We start from the raw sequence: 16983 nt of genomic DNA on the forward strand, positions 1-16983 counted from the left end.
TGGCCCCCTGCGGTGTATGAGCCGCCCTCCACTATTGGGGGGGCAGGGCTGTGATTGTGGTGCACCAGTCTTTCCTCCCGGGTCCCCCCACATTCACCGGCCGAAGGGGCATAGGACTTGACGTTCCCCACGCGTTGTTGACAACAAGCACCAAATAACCCTCTATCCTTCTGAGCGGGGGAAGTGTTTAGCACGCTATTGGGCCCCACTGCTCGGGTGAATCCTCCGACCTCTGGGGCCATTGGACGGCGGCGGTGTTGGCGCGGCGTGGTGTGGAGGACCCGGCAAACAGTGCACGCTTACAGAGCAGGAGCGACATTGAAGAAGACACGCATAGCTGAAGGCTGTCCCCCTCCCTCACGAGACAACTGTGCTCAAAGCTATTGGAAGGAGGAGGCTCTAGCTCGCTGCCCGCAGACCCACGCAGTGGGATAGCCAGCTTGGACTCCACACTTAACACTGGATCCACGCACCCTAGCTGCGCTGTGATGGTTTAGTCGCCCCGGTCCACCCGGGGAAATGGAGGAAGTGCAGAGCTCTTCGGACATCCCGGGTAACGATGGCGACAGTGCTACTAAGGCGGATAATCGCCTCCTCCTGGGGGAGATCCGATCAATGAAAAACAGCCTCACCGAGACTGTCTCTGATCTGCAGTCGAGGATAACAAAGGTTGAGGATCGCCTGGAAGCAGTCGAAAACAACCAGCAATCAGTGGACGTCTACACTATACAATATGAGGCCAGACTCCTGGACTTAGAGCAAAAAGAGCGAGACGCAGAATCCAAGATTGATGATTTAGAGAATCGGGAGCGACGATCGAATATCCGCATAATGGGCCTGGAGGAGGAGAGGGGGGAGAATCCCTCTATGACGAAGCGTCGCCTCCGAAGCTAGAATTCGACAGAGTGCACAGGACGGGAGCCCCATCGCAGGGACCCCGCTCCGTGCTAGCTAAGTGCCACTACTACGTCCAGAAACAGGATATCCTGCAGAAGGCCAGAGTCAAAGATATCATAGAATTCGAGGGCTCTCGTGTCCGACTATACCAGGACCTATCAGCAATGACATTGGCAAAAAGGAGGGGCTGCCGTCCGCTTACAAGCTGGTTACAGGAGAAGGCGACGCGCTATCGTTGGGGGCACCCCTTTTCTCTTACGTTCAAGTATAATGAGGAGGAATTCAGGATCACTACCATTGAGGAAGCCGAACGGGCCCGACAATATCTTCAAAAGTTAACAAGTGGTTCCGAGGCAGAGGCGCGTAAGGAGCCGTCAACCCTTCAAAATGACGTGAAGCAAACACCATCGCGACGTGGGAAATCGCAACAGAAGTGGAAATACAAGCGCCTGAATACCCCTTAAGTGTTTGGAAACGTGATTCCTCCTCCGTGTCTGCAGCCAGGCTTCTTTATGATGGTTCTAATGGTTGGGGACAGTGGCAGCACAGTTCAAAGGCTTGCCGAATGGTAGCAAATGTTTTTCGGTTCTGTTCAGCTAACACATTGTGGTTTCTCTCACCGGTTATAAGAAGTTACCGGCTCCTCGATGTGCTCTCCATTGGCAGGCACAGAAGTAGCGCTGCGGATCTCGGCCCGGAGAGGGGTCCATCCGTAGTGGCCCTTTTTCATTAAGGGCGTCTCATTTCCATTATTGTTCTTCTGTTTTCTTTTTCTCGTTTCCTAATGCTCTTGCTCCTTTCCTTTCTTTTTGTACAGTGAGAATGTGCTTAGCAGAAGCTTATATGGGGGGGGGGAGGAGGGGGAGGGATGGGTGGTGTTTTACCACGCAAAACATTTGGCTTTCGGCACAAAAGGATCTTACACACTCATCATGCAGTATGGTATTTGATCTGCAGCCTTACCATGGGGCAAAAGGGTCAGGCGAGCGGAGACGCAGTGTCTATCACCCTCTTTTCGGAGCATGGCTAGCTCAACCGGCATAGTCTTTGGCTCCCTTAACGTTAAGGGTTTAAACTCCCCGCAGAAGAGGTCCATGTTGGCGAGGCAGTTCGCTCAGTCTAAACTGGATGTTCTCTTTATTCAGGAATCAAAGTACGCTAGCGGTGGGGAGAGAAGAATCTTTGGTAAAGACATACGGGACGTCATCTGGGCGTCGGGGCCACAAAAGAAGGGGGGTGTGGGCATTATGTTGCGTAAATCTCTGGGGCTACAGGTGAACCACATACACAGGGACATGCAAGGAAGATATGTGGCACTCAAAGGTAAATTGAGAACACGTATGGTAACATTGTGTGCCGCCTATGCTCCAAATCAGGGGCAGTCGATGTTTATTGAGCCCCTGCTGGAATTTATTGAAACATGGAGGGAAGGCACAGTGATATGTGGGGGTGATTTTAATGTGGTTATTGATCGTGAGTGGGACTGGCACTCGGTACGTCAACCTTCCCAGCCTCCAAGCAGCCTTCAGGGCGACAGGTTTTCGAGTCTATTGAAAGAACACCATTTGATAGATACCTGGCGAGTGACTCACCCTAAAGAAAAATCTTTCACCTTTTTTTCTCCCCCGCATTCCACCTTTTCTAGAATCGACTACCTCTTGGTGGGAGCGGAAAGTGAGAGCGACATCCAAGAGACCTCCATCCAGATAGTGGCTTGGTCGGATTACGATCTGTGTACCTTAGAACTAGACATGGGTCAACTCCCTACCCCAGAACGCCGGTGGAGGTTTAATGACTGGTTATGTAGGGACCCTGTTTTTAGAGAATCCCTTTCAGAGGCCATTACAGAATATTTTGAACTCAACAACGTTGAAGGCATGCCGTTAAACACGGTCTGGGAGGCGGGCAAGGCCACCATAAGGGGAATTTTAATATGGGAAGGTTCGGCTAAGAAGAGGCTTCGATTGCTTAGAGAGGGAGAATTGAAAAGGGACATCACACAACTAGAGCGCGCCCTTAGGGAGCAACCCGTAAGCGACGAGGATACCACGCTGAAACTTAGAAAAATGAGTGAAGAACTCAGGGACATATGGAGCGGGAGGGCCCTTACACAGCTTAAATATCTTAAGCAGAGATATTTTGAAAAGGGCGACAAAGCTCATACATTGCTGGCGAACAGACTTCGTAAGCAGAGGACGGACAGGGCTGTTTATAAAGTCAGGGACGCACTCGGCGCCCCACTTACGAATCCCCAGGATATAGTGAACCGTTTTTCAGAATTTTACTCTGGGCTATATACTGCGGAGAACAATGCCACCGGCCCCGACATAGAGGCGTACCTAACCACCCTGCCGCGCCCTCCCATATCGGAGGAACATCTAGCAATGCTAAATGCACCCGTTACTGCTATTGAAGTGCAGAGAGCTATCTCGGCACTCAGGGCGGGCTCAGCCCCGGGACAGGATGGTTTTACACCTGCCTTCTATAAAAGGAACTCCAGCACACTTGCCCCCTTTCTCGGCAAATTATTTACCTCTATTCTAGAAACAGGGCACGCTCCTGAATCCTTCACCGATTCCACTATCATTGTCATCCCTAAAGAAGGAAAGGATTCAGCAGACTGTGCTTCTTATCGGCCAATTTCTCTGATAAATGTTGACGCCAAGATTTATACTAGCATATTGGCCTCCCGCCTCGCTCAGGTTCTTCCTCAACAGGTCCATCCCGACCAGGTGGGGTACGTGAAAGGGCGGCAGGGGGCGGACTATGTTAGGAAGACCCTTGATCTAATGGCGACGCTTCGAGAGGCCGGGGAGGACCCCTTTTTATTGTCGGTCGACGCCGAAAAGGCATTTGACCGGGTAGAGTGGCCATTCTTAAGAGCCGTCTTGGGCTGGGCGGGGTTGGGAGTTGCCTGGAGTCAGGGTGCAGAGGCTTTGTATCGGTCCGCCCGAGCCAAGGTCTCGATCAATGGAATTTCATCGCCCTCGTTCAATCTCACCAGGGGAACTAGGCAGGGCTGCCCACTCTCCCCTGTCATCTTTGCTCTTGTAATGGAGCCTTTTGCCCAAGCGATTCGGTCCAACCCCATGATTAGAGGGATCCCAAGGGGAGGCAAGGAATACAAGCTCGCAATGTTTGCGGACGACATTCTCTTATATCTCACTGAACCATCCATTTCTCTCCCAGCTTTCTTGCAAGAGCTATCGCGATATGGGGCCCTTTCGGGGTTTCAAATTAATTTGCAAAAAACCATAGCTGTCCTCTTGAGAAAGAACACCGATCTGGCGCAGCGTTTGAAGGCTCACTGGAACTTCAAGGTCCACACAGATTCTGTTAGATACTTGGGAGTGAATATAACGGTGTCCCTATCTGATCTGTTTGAAGCTAACTACACCCCGTTGTGGGCCGCCATCCAAAACGATATCTCCAGATGGCGTAAGCTCCCCTTGTCGTGGGCGGCACGCTTTACAACCATCAAAATGAATGTTCTCCCACGCTTTTTATTCTTGTTCCAGTCTCTCCCTGTTCTAGTCCCAGAATCCTTTTTGGCAGAGGTGAAGCGCAATCTGTTAAGATTTTTATGGGCCGATAAGAAAGCTAGAATCCCATATTCAACGTTGACTCTGCCCAAGGAAGAGGGGGGTATGGGTTTCCCAGATCTAGAGGTTTATTACAGGGCAACACAACTTAGAGTTCTCCCGGATCATCTGTGGGAAAATCCTGAGAAACAGTGGGTGGCGATAGAGAATGATATTTTCGCACCGGTCACATTAGGAGAATGGCTATGGGTCCCAATGTCAGCTATGACACAAAGAATTAAGGAACATCCCGTACTTAAGGTGCTGTGGTCTCTGTGGCGCCCGTCCAAGGCCATGCAAGGGGTGTCCACCTGGCCCTCCCCTTTGAGTTGTATCTGGGCTCCACCAATCAAAAATTTGTTGTACTCTGTTCAGCGGTTTCAGACATGGTATGATGCAGGCCTCAGCCGGGTTGGACAGCTGTGGAAAGAGGGGGTGTTCACCACTAGGGAGGGATTGCAAACGGATTTGCAGGGTGTAGATGTCCCTCCCATGCTTTTTCTTCAGTTACGAAGTGCCCTTCACGACACTAGGTGGGGTGACTCCCTAAAACGCTCTCTCACACAGTTTGAACGCATTTTGAGCACACCTCAGGAAACGAGGGGCCTCATATCAAAAATGTATAAATCACTCATCACAAGGGATCTTAGCCGGCGCCCTAAGTCTGAAGTGAAGTGGGAAAATGATCTGACCATAGAAGCACTACCGGCGCTGTGGAAAAGCGTATACAGAGCAGTATGGTCATCGTCAGTGTCCATGCAATACAAGATGCACAATGTTCGACTATTGATGAGGTGGCACTACACTCCCCTTAGGTTATCCAAAATGTACCCCGGGACATCTCCCTATTGCTGGAGGGGCTGCCAAGAACGTTGCGACTACTGGCATCAGTGGTGGAAATGTGACAAGGTCCAGGTGTATTGGAGGGAGGTGCTGGGGTGGATCCGCGGGGTGGATGGGGTGCACAGGGACATGACGCCGACTCTGGTACTGTTTGGAGTGGAGTCGGCAGATGAGGAAACCTATGAATCCTTGACGTACTTGGCACGTAATCTTTTGCTTGCAGCGAGGGTGTGCCTTACCATTAAATGGAAATCGGCGTCTCTCCCCTCGAGAAGGGAATGGCTACTGAAGGCACATGACATATACGAAATGGAAAGCCTCACAGCAGCCGTCAATGAACTGAAAAAAAATGTGGACGAGATATGGTTACCTTTTCTGGAGTATTACTCTGCATGTTGGGATTCCAAGGACTAATTGGGACTAATTGGTACCAATTTTTTTAGCAGTCAACACGTAGAGCTAGGGGTGATGCCCCGCACTGCTGTTCAATCGTCTACCCTAGGCAAGGAACTGTTCTTTGGTTTTTGTGCCTTATGGTACGAGAAGTGAATGGGTATCATTGCTGCATGATACATGGTCATTATGTGTAAGCTTATCGTTGGTTCGCTTATTAATCCAATCATTTCAGTTTAACTCACGGTAAAGAGTGGTAGGGAGGGAGAGGGGAGGTGGGGAGGGGAGGTACAGGGAGTTGGTATGATAGATTACAGTTAAGTAATGCTCTGCTATTCTTGTTGCTTTTCTCACATCCTTAGCTCCAAGTGCAGATTGGGAAAGTTTATTGTGAAGGAAGCATACTCTTTGATATGGTCATGTTGTTATTGCTTAAATGAGGAAGAAGTTTCTAATAATAAAAATAAATTAAAAAAAAAAAAGACATCCCTGTGCCACGGCACTGAAGGTGCTGTGTGACACACAAAAAGAAGGGGGCTGCTGAAGTGATGAGAATTCTCCCTAATACTATTTAACAGTACCCAATGAGGTAGTGATGGACAAAAAATTGTGGAAAGGGAAGAAGGACTGCTCCTGCTTTACTGGGGTGCGGCCCTCGCGGTACTGGCGGAAGTGCACATGCCACATTCTGCGCTTCTCACCATGCTGGACAATGGAAATGGGGCTGTGGGGATTGTCCAATCAGGTGCTCAGGGTGTGCGTCACAGGAAAGGGTGGCAATATTTTTTTCCATTACTCTGTGTAGTGAGGGTGGCAGGCAGAGATGGAGAGACGCACTGTTTTGATATTCAGTGATGCCTTTGTGGAAGATCTGTTCCAGTATGCCGTCGAAAAAAAAAGGCTTTTATGGCAATTTCAATTTGGAGGGAGTGGAGGCTTTGTGGTGCTGTGGAGATGTGTGCAATTTCGGCATTCTCCTTGCAGAATGTCGGCGAGTGGCCACTTTTGCAACTGTACATGTTGTGGTCATGCACTATGGAGCATTGCATTTGGGTTCCATGGCTTGCTCCTGTGTGTACCATCAACTGAAGAAGTTGATCAAAGCAGTGAAGCACATTTTTCCCACTGCTAAGGTGCTTTACTCATGTATACCACCAACAATAGTATGGGGGGGTGTGGCCAGCGAGCAAGCGATGAGGACATGAATCCTCGGAGCTCTGGGACCGCCAGCCTGATCCTGCCAAAATCCTGGAAACAATGCCAGAAAATTACTTATAAAGACACTTATATGCAGCGCAACCCCGCCTGGACGTCCTGGTGAAGTGTGAACCTAGATGACACGGATTTAACTAAATATCTGCACGGCAATGCGACACCAGTAAATGCGACAGGCTGGCCAAAATGGCCGTCGGAGCTCACGAGCGGGGCAAAGTGCTGTGAGACAATCCAGACTGAGCGGCTGTGGATGCACTGCACCACAGGCTGGTAAAACTGATGTGCCGTAAGAGGAACGGAAATTACATCTGCATGGAGTCCTGCAATCCCCAACTGCAAAAAATCACATGAACTTACAAATCGGAAGCGAGAACAAACCTACTGCTTCCTATTGATCCGGTGGCACCGTGCAGGGATGTACTGAGGTGCCGACGAAGAACGGACCTGGCGGTGGCGCTTACCGAGGCAGGCTGAGGGCCGCCACGGACACACTGTCCTGGTGTTGACACAGTGCGGACTCCGTCACTGAGGACCAGAGCGGTCTGTTGTGCAGGCAGGCGCCCTGGGATTCCCATGAGTGTGACATCCTGTGACCGACGGCAGCAACAGGAGATACCGGCAATTGAGGCCCTCTGACGCCGAGCTACTCTGCGCCACCCGTTCTGCTTGGTGCGGCTGACGGCGAGGGATACCTGTTTGCCCTAACAGGCGGATTGCGACACAAAGGCTTCTTTTCTGCTTCCCCCCTGCGGCCTGGACAAAGAGAGGAGCACGGAATCGGACGATGTGAACAGGTAACGGGGGGGGACGGGACCCAGGAGGCTCTTCCCGGCTACGAGCCGATAGCGTTTGTTAGGCAGAAACCTGTGCAGTTCCCGCTGGGACCACTGCAAAAGATTTAAGACTACAGGTGTTTGGCAGTAAACCCACTTGGTAGCAGTCTGTACCACACAGATTCACTTGGTAGCTGTGGCTGAGCAGTCAGACGTCCCTCATGAAAAGTTAGGCAGTATGTGGAGTATACAAGATAGGGCAATTTACACAGTAGAACAAGCAGACACGGAACAGAGCTTGGGTGTAAAGATATATAATTATTTATTTTAAAAACACATCTATGAAAAACACACTGGCACTAATACGGCAAACAACTTCAATTACAATTACTATAAGTATATCAATCCCCTAACAATATTTCGACATGTCTAGGTTCAACGGCACCACTTATTTACAGACAGAGGTGAATGCTTTAACCTAGATGGCACTCTAATATCCGGGAGAGAAAAGGCAGGGTGTGAAACCAACTCGGTACCAACACTTTTTCGAAGCAAATGCAAGGCAAGTAAGGCAGGGTCTACTGTAGATCACAAAGTTCAGAGGCCAGGCCCACTCGGAGAGAGGCAAGGCGATATGTCCCAAAAAGTATCACAGTGGAAATGCACTTCGAGTCTCGGTAGCAAATTGTCACAGAAAGGTTGGACCAGTTTAGAACAAAAAAGTTAAGAAGGTCTGGAGGCGACCCAATGGAAAGGTAAGGATTTAAGACACCTCACGCTAACCGTCACAAGGGAAGCCAGGCGGACACGGTACCTTGTAAGTGCAGAGACAGCTCCGGCGGGGGCAGTTGTTCCTGGTGGTGGATGCAAGTCGGGGCTTTGCCAAGAGATGAGATGGTCTCGTCGTCGAAGGAAAGTTGAAGATCGTTGCACCACCAGGGAAGATACCAGCTGTGGAGTGCTCCGTCACAAGGCACCACCTTTTGGTCACGGTACAGTTGTTAGTGGCTATCCGGTTGCCGGGGTGCTCAGCACGGGCAATTCGACCACTACGTCCTGGAAGCGAAGAAAAAGCAAAGGGACTGGTTGTTCCTACCAGTCAGGGGAAGAAGACTCCGGCAGGGAGATCTCCTCTGTCGTTGGGAAGTGGTGAGTCGGTTCAGCAGGGCTCCACCGGAGGTATCGTCGTTGGTCGGTAGGTCGGTCGACTCAGCTTTACCCTCGTCGGATTCTTAGGTCCTGTGGCGACTTCTGAAGATCCAGTCCCAAAAGCCCTGCTTTTATGCAGAAAACCCCCATTCATTCAGCCTAGCTGTCAATCAAACCACGCTAAGTGGTGAGCGGGGTGGCTCACCACTTGGACCAATCACACCAGAGTGCGACTTGAGTTGGCAAGGCAACTCAGTCCAGGGTGCCTAAACCCCCTCCCGCACCCCCTGTGGTACCCAGACAGAATGGCACCACTTTGGAGGGCTTCTGTGCAGAAGCCCGCCAAAAGTGGAACAAAGGGCTCAACCTTTGATTCGGAGTTACAGAGGCGAACACATACGCCATTTTAAAAACCGAGTTCTGGCAGAAAATACCAACCGGTAGATTCATTTAAGATAAAAAAAACGGCAGTATGTTAGAGACTAACGTGAAAAAGTATTAGCCTCCAACAATGGGAAGAATCCCATAGGAATATATTCGGGGTCGAATATAAAAAGTAGTTTCCACTGCCACCAGCCAAAACTCGACGAGGGGGGACAGGACAGTGCCCCCTCGAATAACAGACCCAGGGGTAATCGAATTACCCCTATCAGTACGTCCACAATAAGATGGTTTGTACTAGTTCTGTTAGTAAATTTAGGTCTAGTAAAGCCAATGGTGACTTTACATGCCCTGGGAGACAGTAGTCAGTCCCAGGGTATGGAGTCTATGGTGGGGATCCTCTAGAACACCCCAGTGTTACGGCACGGAGGGTGCTGTGTAACACACATAGCAAAACACATGAGGCCCTATGGAGTAAAAGACCCCATAGCCCATAGAACACATTGACATTCAAAAAAATCTACCACAAATCATGTCCAAGAGTGGGAGAAAAGAGTCTCACTCTTGGCAGGATGAAAAAAACAAACTCCAGAAATCCAGCAAAGCTGCTGGGGGACTCACTAGGTTAGGAAATTCAGCCTAAACAGAGAATTCTCCCTAACAGCGTTACATGCCTCTGGGGGCAACTCTGTGCCACACATTGTTGAACAGCGATTGCAGGAGCAACTCACCACTTTGCTGCGCCGGGAGCCTCCCAGAGGCCCCTGAGGCACGAACGAACGACAACGAAAGACATGGCCTGGGTGCTAATGGGCACAATGGACTAAAAGAACCCCTGCCACAGAAGGGAAGAATAAATGCTGAAACTCACCAATCTGACGGCTATACACGAGGGTCGCAGATGCCCAGACAACGTTGCAAGACACAAAGCAAAAGTAGGTGAGTGGCACAGATGAGTGTATAGTGCAGAACCAGTATATCATAGCCAGTTGCACCGGTCAGGCAGTAAAGCACGCGCAAGAGTACACTGCTGCAGAGGTCTGGAGGGAGATTGGTGACAACTGCTGCATCCCTGTACACTCTGTGAGACGGTGGTGCCACGCGCTGTGTGCTGGCGGCCTCCCCGTGTAGTGGCCTGAAGAACTGACTGCTCATTGCACCTACACTGTGCCTTGCAAAGGGGTGTGGCACTCCTGCCCTGGCCGAGGTCCCCTGAACGACCGCAGGAAGGGTTGTCGGCCTGCAAGCATACCTCAAGTACAACGAAGACATATCCCTGATGGGGGTACACCAGGCAAAGGCCCTCGGCCTCCGTGAGTCAACCGGGGGTTGCCTGGCGCGGGATACAATAGCTGCTACTGACGTGGGCCCCGCCCTCGATGATCCGAAGACTCTGGCCATACAGAGGATGCTACCTCTGCACTCAACATCTGTACAAATCGTGCGGAGTGGAAGCAAGTGGCAATATCTTAAGAATCACCACACCCCCATAGAGTTGCAAAATCAGATATAGGAAGTGACCCAAGATCTGGACAAGACCAACCACATACCACCCAAGACCAGGTTGTAGTAGCGCTACCTACTGGAATCATAACTGAATCCACTATCTGTGTGCACTCCGACACAACAGTGTTACACCTATAGAGGACATTGTAGGAGAGGGTGCTAGAGAGCCGACCAAGATGTGAGCTCCCGTGAGGCTCTGAATTAATCCTGGAAAATCGCTGCTTCTCTGGCGGTTAAAAGGCCCAGGCACCAGCTGAATAACAGCATTAAGCGACAGCGCTTTACAACGAGCCCATACATAACACGGCGGGCACCTCTCGGACCCACAAGCCCGTGATAGCTGCGATCTGCGAGCTGAGAGGCAACTGGGCCTTGGATCCACCAACGGGACCTGCGTTCTCTCCGAGGTGCAGCGGATGGGAATTCCCAGAGGAGGCCAGACAGTAGCGCCGCAGAGAATCCAGCCTCATTGCCCTTCATCGCCCAACAGCGACAACAGCCCACGTCCAAGACCAACATAATATCCCCGATCAGAACTGGGAAACGGAGCGTTGAGAAGATCCTCCCACCCGGAAGACACCCAGAAGGCAAGGGACTGCAGGCGGACACAGCAGAGACGACATTACGAGAGGCTCGGATCTTCACCCATCCCCACCCCCGAGACCGCGGCCCCAGGGTACCCGGGCTGGAGGAGCGGACGTCGGAGCAGCTGCCACACGAAGGACCGGGGACCGCAGTAGCGGGAGGCATACCAGGTGGTAAGAGCACCCTGGCGAGTGCACATTACACTGTGCCCCACACCCCCACCTCCCTCAAACGGGCACGGCCAAGGGTGGGGACCATAAGAACCGGCACTCAAAACAACATCAATAACCCAGCAGGGATCCCTACTCCGGCACATGTAACCCACAGAGGACTGGTGCCTCGCCCCCAGCGCCGCAAACGCCCGCTCATGAAAAAAAAAGAGTCCTGGACTTTCTGCGAAGTACGGCCAGCCGCGGGCTGACCTTCTCGATTGGGGTGGTACCCCCACCCCCCATCAAAAGGTGCTGTAAATGACTGGCAAGCTCACAGGGATAATCAGAAGATCCATCTAATATAATACACTGCACCCCCCACGGCCATTGATACAAGCAGGCATCCAATTGAAGCAGCCAAACCTCATCCTCTCAATACAGCCTGCTCCAGACAAATGCTTGTGCACCAAAAACTAAAACCTTCAGCAAAGGGTAACCCACACCACACGCTCAAGAGCAGGCAGCCCGACGTGCCATAATCAAGCAGCCTCCACACACCAAGGGAACATCAGCAGGACAGTCCCCAGACGGAAATCGGCCATGCTGACTACAAGCCACACTACCATCACAATCCGCCAAAACCGAGCTCCACGACATCCACCCTTGCCAGTACTCCAACCAAAAGCGGAGGTACGGTCCACACAAGGAGCAGCCTGGTACCACGCAACCACTGGAATCCCCAAGGACAGGCGTCCACCTGAACCACCACTGACCCACACCACAGGACGACAACACAGCAACGCTGACAGCTAGAGTGTCAACATTAGACGGGCAAATGAAAACAGTAATCGGAAAGAATGAAGACTTGGAAGGACGCTCTCGAAGAAACAATATAAGGCTGATTGGGGTCAGGGAACAACAGCTACAAATGAAAATGGAGACATGTGGAAAAAATCTGTGTAGAACTCTTCGGAGCAGAGGCACTGTCACGGCTGTTCGTCATGGAGAGAGCTCATAGGATCCCGAGCGCGACACCAATCCCAGGGGCAACACCATGCCCAATCATTGCTAAACTACTTAACTATAAAGACCAGAATGCCATCCTAAAACTAGCCAGGGAGAAAGGGGAACTCCAGTTTGACGGAGACAATATCCAATTCTACCCAGACTTCTCTCAGGCCGTCCAAGTGCAAAGGAGATCCTTCACAAGCGTTAAACACTGTCTGCAAGAAAACCAGATACCCTACTCGATGCTCATTCCTGCAAAGCTACAAGTCCAGCACGATGGTAAAGCCCAGTTTTTGAAATCACCTGAAGAGGCCAACTCCTTCCTCGACAGGGTAGGCTGTAGACCGCCTAACAAGAATCTAAGGCTACCACAAAGAGATAGGGTGAAACCCGCCATGACACCACCCCAAGGCACAGAAACAGGCGTAACCGGGGCCACCGCCCCCACCGGAGAACCCTAACTTTCTAAACCCAATGGAGCGTCTCACCCTCGGAGTCCACTAGCACCCCTAGCACAGCAATGTTACTGTTACTACACACCGGGAGGGATTAAGAATCGGGGCAGGTGGAGGTTACACGCACTGGGTGGGTAACAATGGGACAGTTATTGAAGCGTGCCTATGGGGGCCCCGAACCACCCCACCACTCAACCCTCTCAAATCTCACCTACTCACAGCGTCTGAAAGCAAGTATCAAACGAACTCGACACACCACCTCATACCATCATCAGCACTCACAGCGGTTTACTACTAAACACTATCCTCATCCTGTTGTCCCCGCAGCAAATTCAAAGTAGCCATGTGGAACGGGTCGAATAACTTCAACTGGGTACTGTCGCAGCTCGCGGATCAGGTCACGCAACAATCTTCTGGGGAGGTGACCTGAACACACCAATGGACCCCCAAATAGACCAATCACAGACCACAACCACTCGCCCATCCAAAGCGAGCCTCCAGGTCCAGGAAATCTGTCAAGCATTCAGCCTAATAGACCTATGGAGACACACTAACTGGGAATCTAGGGAATATACCTTTCATTCGGCCGTCCACCCCAGCTCGCGCATTGACTATTTCATGGTATCACACCAGTGTCTGTTCCAGTGGGGGGCGTGCCAGATCCTCCCCAGGACCTTCTCTGACCATTCGATGGTGACACGGGAATGCTGCCTTCCCAACGCACGGCCGAGAATACCCCACTGGAGATTCAAGCCAGGCGCATTGTCAGATGCAGTGTACGCAGCAGAGTTACACAATGACATTATAGTGTCCCGCGGGCAGCCCAAGTACACAATCTAGTTCCTCTGAGGGTGTACCTGAACCCGATCTGAAACGCACAGGTAATAACTACAGATACGGTGCTGCACATTTATTCTACGACCACTGTATACTCTGACATAGGTAAAGATAAGGTCGAGAAAGTCACCACGCAAAGCAAAATGGAACAATACCTCGACCCCCCGGTGGAGCAATATAAATCCAGAGACACACTAGGTGAGGAGAATAAAATCTCCCTTAAGGACGTGATGAACGCCATCACCGGCTCATGTACCTCCATGGAAAAAAAGATGGATGGCATAAGTACAGAGGTATCCCTTCTACGTCAAAACCTGCAAAATCTTACCTCCTGTACAGGAGAGGCTGAAACTTGCATATTGGAAACAGAAGACAGTCTACGAAGTGTGGTACATCAAATGACCGGAGTGCTGGAATGCCTCAAATCATTGGAGGAACGAGTCGAAGAGGGGGAGGCCATATTGAGGTGTAATGACATCCTGATCCTCGGCCTGCACAAAAAATCAGAAGACCAGAGCATGGAGCTATTCCTCGAGCAATGGTTGTTGGATCTATTTGCTCCCAAGACTTCGCAAACATTTTTTCAATAGAGCGAGCCCAAACGGTGCTGACCGGCAGACACATGTCTGGAGCACTGCCACGTACAGTAATTGCCAAACTCTTGAATTATAGAGATTGAGACGCCATGCTTCAAATGGCAAGAACCAAAGGATCTATAACATACAATGGCTCTAAGATTGCATTCTTTCAGGACTTAACTAGGGAGGTACAAAAGGCAAGACAATCCTTTGATCCGCTTAAAAAGCACCTTCAGACCCTCAACATAAAGTATGGACTATTATTCCCTGCACAACTTAAGCTCAACCATAATGGCATAACTGTACATTTCATAGATCCCAGGGAGTCATAGGACTGGGTGGAAAGACACCTGGAAGGAGACTGGAGACCACAAAGGAGACACGATATGGCAGGGACAGGCCGCACCCAAATAGATCACCGCCAATACAACTAAGACAGGAACCAGAGGAGCTGCCTCATATAGACAACGATTAGGCTTTAAAAGCTAAGCCCACGTAGCCTCCCAAACATCACAAGAAATGTTGCCGAAACGCTTTCATTCTTATATCTGCAGTGCATTACAAAACTACGCTGTATTATCAAGGGCTGGCACCCACCGTAAGGAACCCCCTTTTGAATACTTGAGAGATAATTTAGTATTAGAACTATTTGACTGTTGTAGATCCGGAACTCAAATGTTGATCTAGCTAAGTTCACTGAGTGTTTGAGGGTTTGTTTGCATGTTTGGTTGTGGTTCGGGCGATAGATGCTTCAGGTTGGGGTGGAGTATAGGGAGGGGGGTTAGGAGGTTTTTTAGTTTCACTATGCACGGGTCAGTTGACCACACCAGACACATATCACATGACAATGGTCCGTAACATGGCAAAAAACTGCAATTTAATCTTGGTACATATCACTGTAAGCAACGATCCCCACATACACGCGTATGACCCTACCTCGAGATAATACTAAACATTTGAAACTCCTGACATGGAATGTCAATGGTCAATGGTCTGGGTAGCAGTATTAAGAGGAGGCTGGTGACACAATTTATAAATAGGCACACGCCTGACATAGTGCTTCTTACTGAAACTCACCTAGTGGGTACAACGTGCAACGAGGGGTGTATTAATATTGCTACATAAGAGGCTACCCTTTACAATTTCCAACGATGTGCAAGACACTAGGGGGGAAGGTTTGTATACATAAAAGGAACGGCATGGAACCAAACCCTTGCTATATTGGCGGTCTATTCACCGCCGGCACTCATATCTGCCTTCATAGAAGATGTCACACCCATACTAACCAATAACACGGCAGATACCTGGATAATAGGGGGAGACTTCAATGACGTAATGAATGTGGAAACAGACCGCACACACTTAAGAGGTAGGAACCCTATGGTTCGCACCAAACTAGCTGCTTTTACAGCTGCCCTGGGACTGAAAGACGTGTGGAGAGATCTACACCCAAATGTCCGGGAATACTCGTACCACTCAGGAGTACATGCCTCACTCTCGAGACTAGATAATTTTTTTCCTACCCGCAACAGACATCCACAAGGCCATAGACGCAACACTGCTCCCCGAGGTATCTCGGATCATTCTCCCCTCCTGATGAGTATCGAGACGGAGAGGCCTCACCCCTACCCATCTTGGCGTCTCAATAATTACTATGTGGGGTTCCCGGACCCAGTGGAGCAAATACAAACTGCCACATCCACATATTTTGAGTTGAACACGGGTGTCGGAAGAAAACCCCGGAGTCCTCTGGGAAGCTTATAAACCAGTCCTTAGAGGTGTGATCCTGGCTTGGACATCAGCACACAATGAAACACATCAGAAAGCTGTGGAAGACGCTGATCTGGAAGTACAGCATACCGAAACACAATACATAAACGATAGCTCACCTGAGGCAAACAGTGCACTGACCCTAGCACAGAAACAATTGCAAAACGTTGAATTAGACTGTGCCAAGCAAGCACACAGGGCAATGAGAACAAGATTATACCAGACCGGCGATAAGGCTGGCAAACTGCTGGCATGGTTGGAACGTAGGGATGTGGGACACCACCAGATTAGAAGCATTACAACAGAACAAGCAGGACAGGTGTCAACTGACAAAGATATTGCAGAAAGCTTAGCGTCCTATTATGCGGAGCTATATAAAGCCTCCATTACTCCCATAGACACCACAGTATTGGACGAGATCACTCTGCCCTCATTAGATATTAACCAAATAACTCGTCTTGAGGAAGATATAACGGAAGAAGAACTAGTGACCGCCATATCGCAACTACAAACCGAGAAGACCCCTGGGCCAAACGGCTTCCCGATTGAGGTATGGAAAAAATAGAGGGGAGTGAGATAGCCCCACATCTGCTTCACATGTATCGATACTCGAAAGAGGAGGGAAGTCTGCCGGCAGACCTGAGGAAAGCCAGCATTATAGTAATACCTAAAGAGGGCAAACCTCCGGATAGATGCAGTTCCTATAGGCCGATTTCTCTTATAAACAGTGAAACCAAAATACTAGCAAAGATACTGGCCAATAGACTACAAGGAGTAATAACGTCCCTGATCAATGTGGCTTTATGCCAAAGAGGTCTACACCGATGAACATCCGTAGACTTCACCTGGCAATTGAGAGA

Source organism: Ambystoma mexicanum, chromosome 6p (assembly GCF_040938575.1).
Source record: "Ambystoma mexicanum isolate Mex_15411 chromosome 6p, UKY_AmexF1_1, whole genome shotgun sequence".
Taxonomy (NCBI): domain Eukaryota; kingdom Metazoa; phylum Chordata; class Amphibia; order Caudata; family Ambystomatidae; genus Ambystoma; species Ambystoma mexicanum.